The sequence below is a fragment of the Neovison vison genome, chromosome 2 (assembly GCF_020171115.1).
Source record: "Neovison vison isolate M4711 chromosome 2, ASM_NN_V1, whole genome shotgun sequence".
NCBI classification, from domain to species: domain Eukaryota; kingdom Metazoa; phylum Chordata; class Mammalia; order Carnivora; family Mustelidae; genus Neogale; species Neogale vison.
In genome coordinates, this window is record NC_058092.1 from 182,046,055 (window position 1) to 182,050,925 (window position 4,871).

Genomic DNA, 4,871 nt, shown 5'->3' on the forward strand with positions numbered 1-4,871 from the left:
GAGAAACACTCTCTGGAAACTGCATAGTGAACATAAAAAGGAATGAGAAAGGGAAATTCAGGATCCTGCAAAACAAAAGAATATTTTAAAAAACTGAAGGATTCCTACCCCTTCCCTCACCATCCCACCCAGAAAAAGCCATCCAGGAAATACACTGTATTTTGCAACTTTGACAGAAAAGCTTGAACTAGGAATCTTATAAACCCTTCTAGACCATCACAGAAATACAAAGGCTCAAGCAATCTACTAGTATAAAAACTAATATAACAAGAAGACAGAAATAAGAACCAAAACAATTCAGTTCATGAAAATACTATTCCTCCCCCAAAATAACAGTTAGACAAAAGAAAATGGTGACACAATATCCAATCAAGTAACCCTCAAAAGATTATGAAGGCTCTTCACACCAAAAAGAGAGAGACAGAGACAGAGACAGAGATACTCAAAGAACTATGTAATTACTTGTTCACATGACAACCAGTCATTAAAACATTAAAACCAACTTTGTCCCTGGCATGATTTGAGGTGTTGTGGAATAGAGAGGAAAGAATTTTCTTCATGACTTCAAGGAGCTTATAATATAGTTAAAGGGGACAGGAAAATAAAGTACAGTATGACAAGTGATGTGATAAAAATATGCATGGAATGGTTTCAAAACACTAAAACGTGACATCTACCCCAAATTAGGAGCAGTCAAATCTGCAACTTGAAGTACAAGTAAGAGCCAGGCCATGAGACTCTGAGAAGAAAATAATCATACAGAAATAACGGTATATGCCAAGGCATAAGAAGCCAGAGGAAATGTGATATGTTCAAAAGACTACAAATATTCTGATATGGTTGAAAACAAAGCTCTTATTGGAAAAGGAAGGGTCTTAAATGCCTTATAAAATTTGGATTTTATTCTAAAGGCAATGGAGAACCAGTGAAGGATTTTACATGATGACATGCTCAGATTTGCTTTTTTAAAAAACCTTTCCAGCAACAATATTTAAGGCTGAATTTAAGAGGAGTGAAACTGAATGCAAGAAAAACAGTTAGTAGGAGGCACTTGCTAAAAGAAGGACTACAAATGGAAAGAAGGATTAGGAATGGAGGGCAAGAAGAGATAATAGTAAACTTTGGATATGTTGAGCTTGAAAAAAGCCCATTAACTACCCAGATAAATTCTGTAATTAAATAGAAATATCTGGAGTAAAATGAAGAAGTCGGAATCATCTAATTATCAATTAGAGGTACTTATTGAGTCTATAGGTAAATAGGAGATAACTCTATAATGTACATAGAAGGCTTTAAAAAAGAGAAAAAGAAAAATGAAGAGGAAGGAAAAGGAAAAGCAGTCGTGTTCTGGGAAATACCGACATTTACCCTGAGAGAAAGTGCAAAGTATTTAGATAAGTAGGAAGAAAATGTAAAGGAAAAAAAAAGAAAGAAAGAAAATTAAGATATATAAGAAGGAAGGCCAGCTGATGGTGTTAAATGCATTACAGAAGTTAAAATTTCTGAAAAATGTCAACTTCATCTGTGATCATAAACAACAACAGTATTGGTGCAATTAGAGGACAGAAACCAGATTACTGAGAAGTAAAAACTAAGTTAGAAGCTTTTTCTTTTTTTAAAGATTATCTATTAATTTATTTGAGAGAGAAAAAGAGAGACCAAGTGAGCACGAGAGGAAAGGTGCAGAGGGAGAAGGAGAAGCAGACTCCCCACTGGGCAGGGAGCTCAATGCAGTGCTCCATGCAGGGCTCAATCCCAGGACCATGGGACCGTGACCTGAGCCAAAGACAGATGCTTAACTGACTGAGCCACCCAGGTGCCCCATAAGTTAGAAGTTTAAAAAACAATTACATACAAACCCTTACTAGGAAATGTTTCGTTTTTGACACACTGATATCACTAAACTTTCATATCATTCATTTCTTTAATAAATATTTATTGAGCACAATTCAATATGAAGAAAGAAAAGGTGTTTATATTCTAATGGAGAAAGTTGGGCAATAAACAACAAAAAAATTAAATGTACAAGATAATTTCATACATTGATAAGGGTTATGAAGAGGCCAGGGGTAGGAGAGATGATTCTTCCTTAGATGGATTAGAGAAGTCTCTCTAAGCAAGTAGTATTTAAGCTGAAACCTGAAATATAAGAAGGAACCGTGCTATGAAGTTCTGACGGAAAAGCATTCCAAGAAGAGGAACAACCAATGCTAAGGAGAAGACAGCAAGGACATAATTAAAACTTTTCAAAAAAATTACTAAAACTGGTACAGATTTACATCTGTCCAACTCTTAATAAAGTCATCTCCTTATTGAGTCCATTGGCGATGCTGCTGAGCTGGTCTAGACAGAGCAAATCAGCTGACTCATATTAAAGTGAAAATGTAAGGAATCATTAAAAAAAAAATCATAAAAGCTTCCCTCACCTGTATTTAACAATTCAAAGACCAATGAAATATTCATGTCCAATGAATGAACAAAAATGTTAATAACAAATTGACCTAAATTTGAATGCAGTTTGAAGATCCTTAAAACAACAAAAACACTTATGCTTTCTGAAGGTAGCTTTACCATTAAAGAGCCTTTACTTCTTTGGTCTCCTATTTTCAGAAGCCTCACCTAGGCCAATCCATGAAAAAAAATTCACAAAAGGAGTATTTTTATTGCATAGCTTTTATGTTGAGTTTGTTTCCATATGCTTAAAATATATTTAAGAAAAGATATATTAAATTTGTTTTCATTTCTTTTCACGGCTAATTTTGAAATTTTTATGGTATGTGATTCTTTTTTTTTTAAGATTTTATTAATTTGACAGAGATCACAAGTAGGCAGAGAGGCAGGCAGAGAGAGAGAGAGAGAGAGAGAGAAAGGGAGAGGAGGAAGCAGGCTCCCTGCTGAGCAGAGAGCCTGAGGTGGGGCTCGATCCCAGGACCCTGGAATCATGACCCAAGCTGAAGGCGAGGCTTTAACCCACTGAGCCACCCAGGCGCCCCTGGTATGTGATTCTTAATGGGAACAGAATGCCAGTTAATAATAATTAGCTACAGGAAATAATTTGATTTTCCTACTTCTGTCCAAGAACTGATAGAGCTAAGTAAGCAGGTTAGCTCACCTAGAATATTTCAGAAACTTTGCAATGAGGAATAGAAAAGAGATAGGACTGTAAGCGGAGCAGATAATAGCTTTTCTTTCTTTCTTTCTTTCTTTCTTTCTTTCTTTCTTTCTTTCTTTCTTTTTTTAAGATCTCATTTATTTGACAGAAAGAAAGAGGGAGAAAGAGCGGTGGGGAGGGGCAGAGGGAGAGAGATAAAGAGAAGCAGACTCCCTACCAAGCACAAAACCCGATGCAGGGCTCAATCCCATAACCCTGGGATCATGACCTGAGCCAAAGCAGACACTTAACCAACAGAGCCACAGAGGTGCCCCCAGACAGACACAGCTTTAAATGAAGGTTGATGTGTGTTTGGGCCAAACTTTAGCAGGTTAATAATGAGCTAGGGAGGAAATACGAGTAAGAAAAGTTGAAAGTAGTAAGAAAATAGGCATTCCAATTGGAGCAAGGTCCTCAGACGACAGAGGAAAATGGGGTCCAGAACACAGGATTATTCTGGGGCACAAGAGTAAACTGAGTATAAGGAAAAATTTGGGATCTCAAACAGTCACTGACAGCCACTATCCAAACCAGGTTAAATGTTTCACATAATGAAACTGTATTCCACTGAAGTAGAGAAGTGAAGGGTTTTTTTTTTTTTAATTGCTTTATGATTTTAAAGTTGCTAATAATTAGAGCTATTTAACTCAGCACAACATTTCTCTAAATGACATCATTGTGTCACAGCACTATTTTGGCTAAACTCCCACTGGTTTAATTTCAGAAACACCCTTTGAATAAAATGCCAAGTTAAAAAGAAGTAGCATCTCATGATTTCTTCAAAATTATTCAACTAATTTCAAAGACATGCTTCCTGGAAAAGATTTGTTAAGTTTCCTTTTATAGGCTTGACCATAACGGAAGAGTGCACGAGAGAAGACAGCAACAGCTACCAAACCACCCAGATTTTAAGAGTACTTTTCTTCATACAATAAATATGTTCCTGAGAAGTTCTTTAAAAACTGTATTTGCATTATGGAGGCCATTTGGACCTGGAAAAACCTTATTCTGCCACTTACTATTTGTGTGTTCTAGAACAAGTCACCAAATAGGTTATATTCTTGCAATTTTCTTAAACTGTTCTAGTCTGTCTGGCCTGATTTGGCTATCTCAGAGAGTCAGCCCAATCCATCAAGATGAACCAAGAATTGCCTCTTCTAAGAACACCTGGATGGCTGAATCGGTTAAGCAACTGACTCTTCATTTTGGCTCAGGTCATGATCTCAGAGTCTTGACATCAAGCCTTACATCTGGCTCTGCACTGGGCTTGAAGCCTGCTTAAGCTTCTCTCTCTCCCTCACTCTCCGTCCCTCTCCCCGCCTCACTCACATTTTCTCTCTCTAAAAAATATAAATGCATAAAATCTTGAAAGAAAAAAAAAGAATTACCTCTTCTATGAAGTGTAATATTAACACTTGTATAGCACCTATTTTTTGTCAAACTTTACAGAGTATAATGCAGGCTAGTTTTATTTTTTCACTGGCTATATGTATCAAAGAGCAAGGCTTGCCAGATTTAGCAAATAAAAATCAAACATTCCCAGTTAAATTTCAATTTCCAACAAATAATGAATATTTTTTTAGTATGCCTGTAAAATATTTGAGACATACTTCATATTAAGAAAACTATTTGTTGTTTATCTGAAATTCAAATTTCACTCAGCATACTATATTTTATCCGGCAACCCTAACCAAAACGATACTTCATCTCCCATCTGGCT